This window comes from Microcebus murinus, chromosome 7 (genome assembly GCF_040939455.1).
Source record: "Microcebus murinus isolate Inina chromosome 7, M.murinus_Inina_mat1.0, whole genome shotgun sequence".
Taxonomy (NCBI): Eukaryota; Metazoa; Chordata; class Mammalia; order Primates; family Cheirogaleidae; genus Microcebus; species Microcebus murinus.
Window position 1 is genome coordinate 21,153,815 of NC_134110.1, and position 15,028 is coordinate 21,168,842.

Consider the following 15,028-nt stretch of genomic DNA (forward strand, 5'->3'; position numbering starts at 1 on the left):
CACTATGTTGAATAGAAATGGAGATAATGGGCAACCTTGTCCTGTTCCAGTTCTAAGTGGGAATGTTTTCAATTTTTACACATTCAGTATGATATTGGCTGTGGGTTTGTTGTATATGGCTTGTATCATTTTTAGGTAAGCCCCATCTATGCCTATTTTTTTGAGCATTCTTATCATAAAAGGGTGTTGAATTTTGTCAAATGCTTTTTCTACATCTATTGAGAGGATCATATGGTCTTTGTTTTTGCTTCTGTTTATATGGTGAATTACATTTATAGATTTGCATGTGTTGAACCATCCCTGCATCCCTGGGATGAAGCCCATTTGGTTGTGATGAATTATTTTCTTGACAAGCACCTGGATTCAATTTGCTAGGATTTTGTTGAAAATTTTTGCATCTATATTCATAAGGGCTATTAGTCTATAGTTTTCTTTTTTTGTTGCATCCTTTCCTGGTTTTTTGTATCAGGGTCATGTTTCCTTCATAAAATGTGTTGGGGAGGATTCCATCCTTCTCAATGTTGTGGAATAATTTCTGCAGAATAGGCACCAGTTCTTCATTGTAGGTGTGGTAAAATTCGGGTGTGAAACCATCTGGTCCAGGACTTTTCTTTTTAGGAAGGTTTTTTTATTGCTGTTTTAATTTCAGTACTTGATATTGGTCTGTTCAGGGATTCTGTTTCTTCCTGGTTGAGCCTTGGGAGGCTGTGTGTTTCTAAGAAATTGTCCATTTCCTCCACATTTTCCATTTTGTATGCATAGAGGTTTTTGTAGTATTCATAAATTATATCTTGTATCTCCATGGCATAATTTATAATTTCTCCTTTATTGTTCCTGATGGAGATTTTTATTTTCTGCTTTTCATTAGTCTAGTCAATGATGTGTCAATTTTGTTTGTTTTTTCAAAGAACCAACTTTTTGTTTTATTAATCTTCCGTATAGTTTCCCTGTTGTCAATTTTGTTTAGTTCTGATTTGATCTTAATGATTTCACTTCTTCTGCTGGTTTGGGGGATGGTTTGTTCTTCTTTTTCCAGCTCTTTGAGACGATTCATTATGTTGTCTATTTGTTATATTTTCGACTGTTGGATATAGGCATTTATGAAAATAAACTTTCCTCTCAGGACTACTTTAGCTGTGTCCCATAGGTTTTGGTAACTTGTGTCACCTTTGTCGTTTAGTTCAAAGAATCTTTTGATTTCCATCTTGATTTCCTCATTTATGAAGTGATCATTCAGCAGAAGGTTGTTTAGTTTCCATGACTTTGTGTAGAAGTGAGAACTCCTGTTAAGATCAATTTCTACATTTATTCCATTGTACTATCTGAAAAGATACATGGTATAATTTCTGTTTTTCTAAATTGTTTGAGATGTGCTTTGTGTCCTAGGATATGATTAATCTTGGAGAACGACCCATGAGCTGATGAGAAGAATGTATATTAAGTGGTTTGGGAGTAGAATGTCCTGTAAATGTCTGTCAGGCCCATTTGTTCTAGGGTTCTGTTTAAGTCCATTATTTCTTTGTTGATTTTCTGTTTGGAGGATCTGTCCTGTGCTGTCAGTGGGGTGTTAAAGTCTCCAACTATTATGGTGTTGTTGTTTATCCATTTGTTTATATCTAGGAGAGTTTGATTTCTGAATCTGACTGCACCATGGTTGGGTGCATATATATTTAGAATTGTTAGGTCTTCTTGTTGAACTGTACCCTTCACCATTATATAGTGACCTTCTTTGTCTTTTATTACTTTTGTTGATTTAAAAACTAAGTTATTTGTAATCAGCACTGCCATGCCAGCTTTCTTTTGGCTTCTGTTTGCTTGAAATATTGTTCTCCACCCCTTTACCTTTAGACTAATTGCATGCTTGCATGTTAGATGTGTTTCCTGGAGGTAGCAGATAGTTGGTTTGTGTTTTTTTATTCATTCAGCCAGTCTATGTCTCTTGAGTGGCGAGTTTAAGCCATTCACATTTATTGAGATAACTGATAGTTGGGGCAGATTTCTGTTCATTATGTTGGGTTGAACTTTGTTGCTTTGTTTTCTCTCTTGAGCCATTGTAGTATCTGGGTTTTGACCTTTAGCTTTATGTAGATTTACATTCATGAGTGTTTATTGTGCAGATCTATGGTTAACACTGTTTTGAGTACTTCTTGAAGGGCTGGTCTTGTCTTGGTGAATTCCCTCAGTCTTTGCTTATCTGAGAATGTATTGATTTCTCCTTCTTATACAAAACTTAGTTTTGCAGGGAATAAGATTCTAGGCTGGGCATTTTTTTGTTTCAGAAGAGTGAGAATGGGGCCCCAGTCTCTCCTTGCTTGTAAAGTCTCAGTAGAGAAGTCTGGTGTTATTTGAATTTGCTTTCCCTTGTATGTTACTTGATTCTTTCATCTTACAGCTCTTAGAAGGGCCTCTTTAGTTGATATTTTGGTCAGTCTGATGACTGCATGTTGTGGAGTCTTCCTGTTTGCATTGAATTTCCCAGGGGTCCTCTGTGCTTCTTGAACTTGTATATTGAGATCTTTAGTAAGGCCTGGGAATTTTTCCTCTATTATATCTTCAAATAGCTTGATTAACCCTTGAGTGTTTTCTTCTTTCCCTTCCCCTAACCCTTTGACCCTCACATTAGGTTTCTTCACATAATCCCACATCTCTTGTAGGCTTTGCTCTTTTCTCTTGTTTCTCTGCTCTATCTCTGTGACTCATTTATTTAATTGGAAGGTGTTATCTTCAATCTCTGAGATTATTTCTTCTGTCTGATCTACCCTGTTCTTCAGGCTTTCCACTATATTTTATAGTTCCCTGAATTGATTTTTCATTTCCAGTTCAGTTAAACTTTTCTTCATTGTATCAGTTTCTTTAGTGAAGTTTTGTTCCAGGTCCTGGAGGCTTTTTTTGGTTTCTTTGTGTTGGTTACCAAGTTGTTCTTGCAGGTCATTGAATTTTCTTATGAACCACATTGAAAATTCCTCTTCTGTCATTTTGGTTGCCTGATTTTGGTTGGTTTCCATTTCTAATGGGCTGGTGCTCCTCTTTGAGGGTGTGGTTTCCGTTTGGTTCTTAATATTTTCAGAGTTCCTTCGTTGATTTCTTCTCATGTCGATCAGTTGTTGCTTCTTTCTTTTAGGTTTTCGTTTGGGTATTCACACGCTTTGTTTAGTTTCTGAGCCGGTAGGTGGTGTCTGTGGTAGAGATTCGACCACTCCCTGTATGATGATGAGTCAGTAGGTGCCATGAAAAGGGTGTGCAGAATGTCCTCCCGGTAGGTAGGTGGTGTCTGTGGGTGAGATTTGACCACTCCCTGTATAATGAGTCAGTGGGTGCTGTGAAAAGGCTGTGCAGGATGCCATCCCTGTCAGTAGGTGGCGCTTGCTTGGAGGAACAGGCTACGCTGTTGTTTTTGTGTTTTGTGACCAGCTCTTGTTCCTCTAAGAGGCACTCTAGTGCCCCAGGTGGTGAGTGGAACCCTGGGACTTCCAGGTGTGTCCTTTTCTCCCCCTCAGTGAGGGCTGGTGTAGGAGTGAGTCTGGGTGGAACTGGGTTGGGTAAGCCTGCCCTCAGGCACCACCAATGCTGTTAGCTGTCAGGGAGGGGCTGGAATGGCCCTGCTCAGTCAGAAAGTCTACGTGTGGGGTAAGGGTGTCTGAGACCTGCAGTCTAGAGCAGGCCTCGCTTCTTTCCACCCTCCCCAACTCTGCTGCTACTCCTGGGCCTCTGCCAGAAGGCCAGACCTCACGCCACCAGGCCTCTCATGGCTGTGATGCTGGCCGGGAGGTTCCCTGCGCAGGAATGCCACCTGGCCTGGGCACACGGCCTCACTTTCGGAGGAGAGTTCCCCTCTAGGATGCTAATCTTCCTCTTAAGGCACACACACCTCATTAGGCTGTTTGCATATAACCCTTCTGTGCCCTGGGCAATGCGAGACCTGGGTGCACGGGATCTGGTCTGCAGGTCTGACCTCTGGGCCCCAGAGTTCAAACTATATCCCCACCAGGGATAGGAGTGCCAGTCCCAATTCACCCATGGGGACCCCAAGCTGGGTCTATGTCTCTCAGCCTCAGGGTCTGCCCCGTTCTCCTGGTATCACCAGGCCAGCAGCACCTGGGAGGGCTGGCGGGTATGGAGTTCACTGTCTGAGTTCTCCCCAGTTAGCTGTAGGGCCCCAAAAGGGAAGGTCCCGTTCCCTGGAGGTGCCTCCATCTGGTGGCTATATTGCCCCTCTTGGTAGCGGAGGATAGGGTTGGGGGAAGGGAGAATGAGACTATATGGCGCCTGACACAGGGCTCGGTTGGTGTACAGGGAGATGCCTGCAAGAGTTGGGTTCCTGGTGCAACGTCCACAATAGGCATACCGTTCACTGGCGGCGGCCGTCTCTGGGCTGGTGTCCGCAGGTCTCTCCACCCTCTGGGGAGCCCACCAGCAGTTGAAATGCAAGGGAAGGGAAAGTTAACCATTCCATGTACCCTTGCTGCTGGTCTCCAGGCTGCTCTGGAGGTCTCTGCTTCCAGATCTCTTCCGCAACCTCCTCCTGTGGAGTTTCCTGTGGTCTCAGGTGACCCTCCTTCCGACTCTTGTCCGATGTATGCTTATTTTCTTGCTTCTTTCTTCTAATTTCTGCTAGAATCTGTCTTTTCTGCAGAGATACTCTGTCTGGTGATATTTCTTGTCTGCCATCCTGATCTTCCTCCCCAGATCTGTTTTTTCTTTTTTTTTAAGAGACAGGTTCTCCTTATGTTGCCCAGGTTGGATTTCAGTGGTGTGATCATAACTTAGTGTAGCTGTGAACTCCTGGGCTCAAGCGATCCTCCTGCTTCAGCCTACTGCTGAGTAGCTGGGACTTCAGGTGTTCACCAACATGACTAGCCAAGTTTTCTTATTTTTTTAGAGATAAGGTTTCACTGAGTTGCCCAGGCTGGGATCAAACTCCTTGATTTAAGTGATCCTCTCGATTCAGCCTCCCATGTCATTGGGATTACAGTGTGAGCCACTGCACTCATCTCTACAATATAAGGGTTTATTGTTCATTATCACCATGATAGTGTTCATTGAAAATCATGCAGTAGCTCTTAAATGACTAATGGTAAATTGGGCAAGGTAAATTAATCACATGTCCTTCTCAACCTTTGGGTGGGAGGTTTAAGAATTGAATTTTTTTCATGTTCTTGTAAAAGAAGGATAAAGAACATCAATCATAAGTCACCTCTCTGGTCTCAAATACTGGATTTATTCCCCACTTGCATGGTAAACTTCACTTTGAGAACAACAAAAAGTGTTACCCAGGTAAAAGTCTAATATGTCTTAGCACTGTGATCTTCTCATTAGGTGATTTGTAGTAATCTGTATCTCAGGTTGCAGTGTGTTCTCTTGTCCCAGAGATATCTGAACGTAAAAGGTAGATATTTGTACCATGATCAATGATTGCCCAGGGACTGGGAAACCATAAGTTGTGAAACCATAAGTTGTGAAATGTGATAGTGATCACAATTACATAGAAATTTTGAAATCTCTCTGGAAAGATACAATGAGGGCCCTATATATTGTGGTAAAGAATGTTTCATTAGGCCTTGGGAGTTGCTCCCTTTTCCTTTGTTCCTCCTTTTCCTTTGTTCTTCTTGGTTTTCCTTTGCCCTCTGGGACATTTTCCCATTCTCCTCATCCTACTTTATTATTTTTAAGTAGGCATTATGAGACATATAGGAAAACTACAGAATGTTTACTGTTCATGGAGAGATGGAGCCCAAACATCATTTTAAGTCTTACAAGAATTATGGGCTTTTAGTTTCTTTGGCATTAAGAATCCTCTTGGAATAATGAACTGTCATATAGAGCAAAGCTTTCCTGACAGCTATTGTATCAGACTCACAGGGATGTTTTCATGAGTGAAAATTGTGTATTCAGCCAGTGGAATTTTGAAGGTACTGTGACTTCAAATTGACTACTGATGGAAAGCCACATAGAGAATTCAAGACTTGGTAGATGGGTACATTTAGGAGGGAGTGTTGGATTTATGGTTTCAAGCTTGGTTGTAAGAGTGAATAGACAGAAGTATGGATTGATGGACAGATGCAAGATTGGTAAGTTAAATTTTCTATGTATTGTACAATTATGTGGATTTAATAATTAGTTCATAAATTATTACAAGAGTGGATATTTAGAATGAAGGTTGGAAAGATGTTTTGATAATCTATTGTTTTATGGACTTAGGATACAATAATGGATGCATGCATGCTAAATTGGATATATGGAATAATGTAAGAATGGATAAAAACTAGAATATTTTAGTAGATGACTGGATGAAAGTATTAAGAATAAATATTTTGAAAAAATTTATGTTTTTCATAAACAGTTGTGATGTGTATAAGGGTATATGCATTAATGAAATCATTATTTAGTGAAGATGTAGATGGTTAAATGCCAATATGCTAGATTTAGAATGGATTCAAAATGAAATATTGTATACATGGATTTTTAGATTGATGATACAAGTATGGCTGGCTAGAACACAGGCAAATTGTAGGGATCAAGGCATAGAGACATTATTGCATGGGTGTGATTATTTCATGTTTGATGGTTTTAGAATAGCTTGATAGATACACACAAATGGGATGATATAGTAATTTGATTAGTATGAGAATAGACTGATACAATTATAAAGTCACGTATGTAAAGTTGAAGGAAAAAAAGGAAAGTTGAAGTATGATGGTGTATTCTTGTCATGGGAAAATTTATTATTTATGAAATCAAGTTTGGCATTTGAATTCTCAAATTGTTCTGATAGTAAATAAGCAAAACAAACAAAAACCAAGTATACTAAGTTCACAAAGTAATTTTCTTTTTCTTTTCTATTATTTTCTTTTTTTGAGACAGGGTCTTGGTCTATCACCTGGGCCAGAATACAGTGGCCTTATTATAGCTAACTGCAATATCAAACACCTGGGCTCCACCAATCCTTCTGCCTCAGCCTCCCTATTAGCTGGGACTATAGGCACGCACCCCATGCCCAGGAATTTTTCTAGTTTTTGATAGATAGGGTCTCATTCTTGCTCAGGCTGGTCTTCAACTTCAGGCCTTCACGTGATCCTCCTGCCTGACTCTCACAAATTGCTAAGATTACAGCTGTGAGCCACCATGCCTTGCCACAAAGTATTAATCATTTTAAAATCAAAATGATTTTTAATATTTTAATTATTTGGGGACTTTTCAGAGGTTGATGAATGATTCAACTTTACCTTCTGTATATTATACTTCATGGTATATATGTTATAATTTTTCATATTTTCCACAGTTATGTCTAAGCTTGTCCAGTTTAAGAAGTGAGACCTTGTTTACCACATGACATTTTCATATCAATCCAAATCATTGTACTTGTTTATCCTTTTCGTGGACTTCATTCTTCAAAAGTTCTGGTAAGAATCAGTAACTCTGCTGTACTGTTTTTGTTTTTTTTTTATAGGTGGATGTCTTGCTGTGTTGTCTAGGCAGGTCTTGAACTCCTGGCCTCAAGCAATCCTTTTTTGTGAGCCCACTGGGTCGCTAAATCCAGTTTGTCTGTGATAGTTTTAAACCTAAAACCATAGATGAAGTCCATAAAACATAGAAAATCAACAGATTGTGGAGACCGGCGCAGTGTCTCACGCCTGTAATCCTAGCACTCTGGGAGGCCGAGGTGGGCGGATTGCTCAAGGTCAGGAGTTTGAAACCAGCCTGGGCGAGACCCTGTCTCTACCAAAAATAGAAAGAAATTAATTGACCAACTAAAAACATATATACAAAAAATTAGCTGGGCATGGCAGTCCATGCCTGTAGTCACAGCTACTTGGGAGGCTGAGACAGTAGGATCGCTGAGCCCAGGAGTTTGAGGTTGCTGTGAGCCAGGCTGATGCCACGGCACTCACTCTAGCCTGGGTAAGAAAGTGAGACTCTGTCTCCAAAAAAAAAAAAAAAAAAAAAAACAGATTGTGGAGTGATTATTATTCACACGCAATGATAGATAAAAAAAACTCTTAAATATTGATGCAGTATTGATATGTAGGCTGTGGAGATTGTGATTTACTAATCTTATCTACTCTGACCATAGAATGTAATGTTATCTGGACAGAGACTATAATCTCTTTTTGTCCATACACTCTGTAAATTTCACATTATCTGATCCAGATTAAGTATTTGGAATAAATGAATCAATGGTGGATGGGTAGAGGGAGACAAGGAAAGAAGTCATATTGATTGGGGAATAAAAAGAGAGTGAAAGGGATACAGAAAGATGTCAGAGAGCTAAGTCATTAAGAAGCAGAATTTGCTGCAAATAATATGGGTTGTAATAACAGCACCAGGTTGAATTTTAGTTCCCTTTTCTGGATTTAGGACATTGCTAATATTCTCAGTGGGTACATAAGGTGAGCAGACAGGAGCTAAGGAATATTTCAATATCTGCATGGTAAAAGTAGATTCACAATATCCTTTTCATTTGATGAGTGAATGAAGAGTGTTCAAATATTTTCAAACATCCTTTTTTTTTTTTTTCAAGCATATTACCCAAGCAAGGACCAAAGAGATTTTCTTACAGGTAAGAGCAATTAAGGCCTACATTCTGATTTTTAACATACTTTTTTTAGCTATATTGATGATAGATTAGATTTTTGTTTGAGTTATCTTATATTAATTTCTTTTCCTAAAAACCTACTTTGTGGCTTATCTGATCATTTTTAGATAACATATAATCAAAGATTTTATAGTTATCTCTTGTTAGTAAACACAATTTAACAAAATCAAGAGTTTTTTTTGCCTTTAGTATCACCAGAAATTGAATAAGACTCATCTGGGAAAGCAGGGTGAATAAATATATGGATAATAGTGTTAGTGAGTTTGGGTTTTGGAAAGATTTCCAAAAAATAATATGGGATATACAGAGTCTATTTTTAGTGTTTCATTATAGCATTATTGTGGTTTTTTGTTGTTGTTGTTGTTGTTGTTTGTTTGTTTTTGTTTTTCCTTAACCGCTGACCTGGTATATATATTAGCACTAAGAAACTATACAGGAAATACTTGTTCAAAGAATGAATAGGTGGTTGAATGTCATGAAGATAATTTGGAATAGGAAATAATGTAGCGAAATCACAACAAATGGGCAGAAGAAAGGAGGGAAATTACAGTTTCATCATTTTCATAAAGTATGTATGCCTGGTTTTCATAGCTTGGGTATTATTTAACTTTAGGATTGTGGGAGTTGTTTTTTATGGAGTACCAATAAACACTTGACTTGAAGATGATATCCTTCTGTCACCAGGGATGGCTATGCCATAACCTGTTGTTTATTTCCATTTGCAGTATCTTCTGTATTCTCCCAGGTGAGGACCATGTGGACAAGAGGATCCTAAGAACATCACTAGTGATTCAATCTACAGCATCACCCAAATGCTGTTATTATTCTTTCTTGCTTGAATTTCATTGCATTTTGTATCTCAAGGCGCACAGCTTTTGTAGAAACCCAGGAATAGAAATGACCTGCTTTATTGGCAAGTAATTGCCTAGAATGTTATTAAGTACTTCTCTGTTCTGTTGATATATTTTGTATCTTCCTTTATTGTAGTATATTACCTCATATTTTTTATTTATATTTTGCTTTACAAATGGAAGTGAAATTTGTGCTTGATAAATGTAATTAATTCATTTTATAGGCCCATTGACACTTTAGTCACTCTTGATAACCAGGCTTTCTCAAAAGCTGAGTGCTTATGGTGGGCCAGTTTGATTTTGTTTTTTCCATTTGTAAGATATTTTCTTCCTCATTTGAATCAGGAGCTCATAAGTTTTTCCACAGGTGCCAGACAAGATAGTCTTATGCATTTGTGTTATCGGGGCTAGAGCTTCTGTGGTTATCTTGTTTATTGAACCTAATGAGTCTCACTCTAGATCAGGTTCTGAGTCTGTGTGTAGTTCACTTCTTTCCTAATGCCTAAACCTAGGATGTAGGTTATATAACAAATGTAAGGTAGAGCCAGACCCTTGTGCTGACATTTTCAGCCAGGTTGATACCATTTTGTAGAATATGTAGTCCTATCATTTTCTTCATATGATTAGTACTGTCTTATTTGGGGTTAGAGTGAAAATCTCAGTATACTGAAGAGATTTCCATTTTACTCACATTACCCTGATTTTTTGTTGATTTTCTGCTTAACCTAAGTGGGCTTCATATAAAATACTATTTATTTGAAGTTTTTAATTGTTGACTTCTGAAACATAAACTGCATTGTCATCAGGGAACTACTAATGTATTGCCTATAACCTGACTTAATAGATAAGTTTATAGTATAGAGGGATCCAATAATATACAGGCATCTCTAGACCAGTGTTAGCAATGTAAATAAATGCTAGAATTTTAAGATTATAGGATAATCCCTTTCCTTGAATGTCAATTACTTTTACCAACACAAGACTTAATGGTTTAAAAATTTCATAATTTGTACAGCCATCAATATCATTCTTACTATATTATTTTGTTCATTGCCAGCTAGATTCTGAGGTGGAATTTGTGTTCCTTTTTAAAACCCATTTATTTTATCTACAGAGAAATTCCTTTTGTACTTCCATAGTTCATTTACCTGAAACTATTTCTTGTATTAATATTTTCTAAATTCAAATTGCTCTTCTGGATATAATAAGAACATATGTCCTAATCACATATCTTCATGTTATCTGAAACACAAGATAATACCTAGTCAATATAGTATTTTGTAGTCTGTGCCAGCAGTCAACAAACTTTTATCTGTATAGGTCCAGACTTTGCAGGCCATACTGTTATAACTACTCAATTCTGCCATTGTAGTGTGAAAGTAGCTATAACCAGTTTATACCATTAAGTAAGGCTATATTCTAGTAACATTTATTTACAAAAAACATGTTAAGAGCCAGATTTGTACCAAAGGCTGTAGTTTGCTGACCTCTGGACTTGCAGTATTGGCTCAATATAGAAACCAGAAGGGAGAGAATGTCATCTCTTCTTGTGTGATTTTTTTCTGAATCTTCAACATACAAATTTGAACTTGAAAATGGGGAAGAAACTGCAATTAAGATTTCAAAATCTTGGATTTTAAAGCTAGTTTGAATGTGGCATCTTTCTTTTCTTTGCTTTTCTTTTCTTTGCTTTACTTTGCTTTGCTTTGTTTTATTTCTTTTCTTTTCTTTCTTTCTTTCTTTCTTTCTTTCTTTCTTTCTTTCTTTCTTTCTTTCTTTCTTTCTGTCTGTCTGTCTGTCTGTCTGTCTGTCTGTCTGTCTGTCTGTCTCTCTCTCTGTCTGTCTGTCTGTCTGTCTTTCTGTCTGTCTTTCTGTCTGTCTGTCTGTCTGCCTGCCTGCCTGCCTGCCTGCCTGCCTGTCTGTCTGTCTCCTTTCCACTTTGGTTTGGCACCTAGTTCATTGAAATAGAGCCACAAAGAATGAATGAGTTAGTGATATAAAGCAATGTATGGTCATTCGTACTCCATCTTCTATTCCTGCTCCCTGGGGGTGACAAGAGTTCACCATTTGTGATATGGTGGTCAGTAACTTTTCTGAGCTTATGCAAGTTTATATTGAATTCACTTACAAATTTGTGATCCTTATGTTAGAAATTATTTTGTAACTTTCAGTTTTCTTTACTATATCATGGACATATTTCCAAATCAAAAATATAACTAACCTGTAGACTTTTTATTGAATATAAAGTACATATTATAATGGACAAATCCATTTCTGGATTTTGGGAAATTCAGGTTAACTTGTTTTCATTTGTTTTGTTACTATATATAATGTTGTAATGTATATAATTATACATCTTTTCTAATCACATGGACTCTTAATTCTATACAATAGATGTTTAGGTGTGAAATTTTTGGATCATCAGTTATGTATACTTTTGATTTCAGTGGATAGTTTGTGAAATTGCCCTTGAATATATTATCTAGGCCATGGTAATGCTGATTTTTATAAAAACTTATATATGATGGGTGTTAATGGTTCTTTATATTTGTAGCCAATCTAATAGGTGAAAATGGTATTTTTAACTTAAATCTTATTTAAACAGTAGATGGCCATGAATAAAAAAGACCAAATAGTGATGAATAATTTATAATACAAAGCATTTCTTCACTTTTCCTCTCATCCCAAGAAACATCCTGTTTGTCAGAGCTAGAAACCATTAACATTATCTAAATTTAGTGCTTTTTGGAGGTTCATAAAATCCCTAAGTAAATCTTATACCATTTTTTAAAAATCTTAATTGTTGAAATAATTTTAGATTTAGAGTTGTACGAATCATATATAGAAAACTGATATATTAATCACCCAGATTGACTTTTCTTCTTAATTATTTTCTCTCTTTCCCTTCCTCTCTTCTTTTCCCTTCCCTCTTCTCCACTCTCTTTTTATACAGTGTTATTATTATATTAATTATATTTTAGTAATGGGCAGATATTTTGTTCCTTTAACCCAAAATACTTTAGCATTTACTTTCTAGGGGCCTTAACATCCTTTCATTTTAACCTTGGTAAAAATTTCAAAATCATGGAATCTCACTAGTATGAAAGTATAACATAATATACAATCCATATCTACATTTTACCAGTCGTTCTAGAGATGTTCTTTAGAGTAATTTCTTCCCTTATTCAGGATCCAGAAAAGGATGGGTCTTTAGTCGTATTTAATCTGAAACAGTTCCTCAGTCTTTCTTTGTCTTTGGTGACAATGGTATTCTTGACAAGTAAATAGCTGACAGTTTTTAAGAAGATGCCTCAAATTTTGATTTGTCATCAAACTTTCGCACAGTTCTTTTTATACTGATAGGTGATTCTTACTCTATCAGTGGGAATTAAAAAAAAAACTCAGTTATTGGTTATATTCATTAGTTGGTATTCTACTGTAAGGAAGAATTTGTGTATTATGGCTTATAAGAAATGTCCAGCAAAATATTTTTTAAATTGAAATACTGAATGAAATAATGAGGTAGTAAACTACATGAGAAAGCAGGGGAAGGGGTTACTTAAAGATTCTAAAGAATAGATCTCTAAATTGTGGAGTGTAATATGAGTGGTACATAGAATTCCATGGGTGGATGATATAAATACACATGGGAGAAGGAGAAGAGCAAGTTTTTAGTGGTAAAATCCAGCTAGGGATTTTAACAGTGCCTTCCTTATTGGCAGGGTAGTCAACAATTTTCTCAAAAAGACTGTCAGGCATGATGGTGGAATCTGGGTTTAGATTCATAATAGATTTGTTTTTTGTGTAGGTGGTAAATCAGTGGTATTTATTTGTTTTTCATTGCTTTGAGTTTCTTTAACCCATTAGAGTAGCTAAGGTTGATAGGGAAGAGACTGCATTCAGGAGCTATCTGAAGGTAAACACTCAGCTTTATTCATGTGTCACCTTAACGCTGTCCCTTCCATCCTTTGTGGTGATGTTTGTGTCAGGGGTCCCCAAACTATGGGGAGTTGTATAATTATTTCTTTATATATTACAATGTCTATTATATATAGACAATCCCCTTTAATGGATTTCTCCTCATTTTCTAAATTCTTAAATGATAGAGCATGCAAGGCACAGTCTTAGGCAAATACATTCCTACTCCCACATATACTCTATCTCTAGATCTTATCTTCCCATGGCCATAATTAACAAATCATGTCTCAATCCGAAGTATTATCTCTATCTCCTGAACAATGTGCACAATAAATTCAGTGCCCTTGAATCATCCTGAAACCATCTTCCCACTCCCCAGTCTGTGAAAAAATTGTCTCCCACGAAAACAGGTTCATAGTAGAAAAATGTTGTGGTCCACTGGTGTAGATAATACGGACTGTTACAGCTGCTATTTTGGTTACTTCCTGTATGTCTACATATTCTGTTTTGTGTTCTCTGTAAGTGGGGCAGTAGTCCACTAATAGTAATCTCAGATTTTATGCCAATTGAAGAAGGTTTCCAAAATAAATTCATTCTTAGTTTTGAACAGTGTCTTAGTTGCATTGATGAAGTGGTCCTAATCATGCTGACTATGATGAGTTTCAAAATCTCACTCATTGTTGCTGAAGTTAGGTCATCTGGCATTAATAAAAATGTCATGCTAATTTATAAATTGTGAACTGATGCAATGGCCTTAGAGGTGAAAATGACCTATTTGGCCAAAACTAGTGATCAGAATGTTCCCTGCTTTCTGTATCAAACTTTGTACTTAGGTTTTTTTTTTTTTTTTTTTTATTTTGGCATATTATGGGGGTACAGATTTTAAGGTTTCAATAAATGCCCATTTCCCCCCTCCCCCCAAAAGTCTGAGTCTCCATCATGACCATCCCCCAGATGGTGCACATCTCACTCATTATGTATGTATATACCCACCCCCCTCCCCCCTCCCCCCTCCCACCTGCCCAATACCCTATTACTGTAGTACCTATGTGTCCACTTAGGTGCTAGTCAGTTAATACCAGTTTTCTGGAGAATATATCTGGTGCTTGTTTTTCCATTCTTGGGATACTTCACTTAGTAGTATGGGTTCCAGCTCTAACCAGGAAAATATAAGATGTGCTGTATCACCATTGTTTCTTAGAGCTGAATAGTACTCCATGGTATACATATACCACATTTTATTAATCCATTCTTGGATTGATGGGCACTTGGGCTGTTTCCACAGCCTTGCAATTATGAATTGTGCTGCTATAAACATTCGAGTGCAGGTGTCTTTTTTGTAGAGTGTCACTGGATCATTTGGGTAGATGCCCAGCAATGGGATTGCTGGATCAAATGGTAGATTCAGTTGTATCACTTTAAGGTATCTCCATATTGCTTTCCACAGAGGTTGAACTAGTTTGCAGTCCCACCAGCAGTGTAGGAGTGTTCCTCTCTCTCCGCAACCACGCCAGCATTTATTGTTTGGAGATTTTTTGATAAAGGCCATTCTCACTGGGGTTAAGTGATATCTCATTGTGGTTTTGATTTGCATTTCCCTGATGATTAGAGATGTTGAGCATTTCTTCATATGTTTGTTGGCCATTCTTCTGTCTTCTTTAGAAAA

At 37.3% G+C, this 15,028-nt stretch overlaps 1 long non-coding RNA gene across 1 annotated transcript in view; it reads left to right on the forward strand.

Annotated features, from left to right (window-relative positions):
* The window catches only part of LOC105868833 (uncharacterized), a 49,171-nt gene extending 34,841 nt beyond the window's left edge, over positions 1–14,330 (forward strand). The window contains exons 3-4 of the long non-coding RNA XR_012920108.1: positions 7,280–7,400; positions 8,519–14,330. This is a non-coding gene — a long non-coding RNA (uncharacterized LOC105868833). The remainder of the gene's footprint in view (positions 1–7,279; positions 7,401–8,518) is intronic.
* Positions 14,331–15,028: the final 698 nt, after the last annotated feature.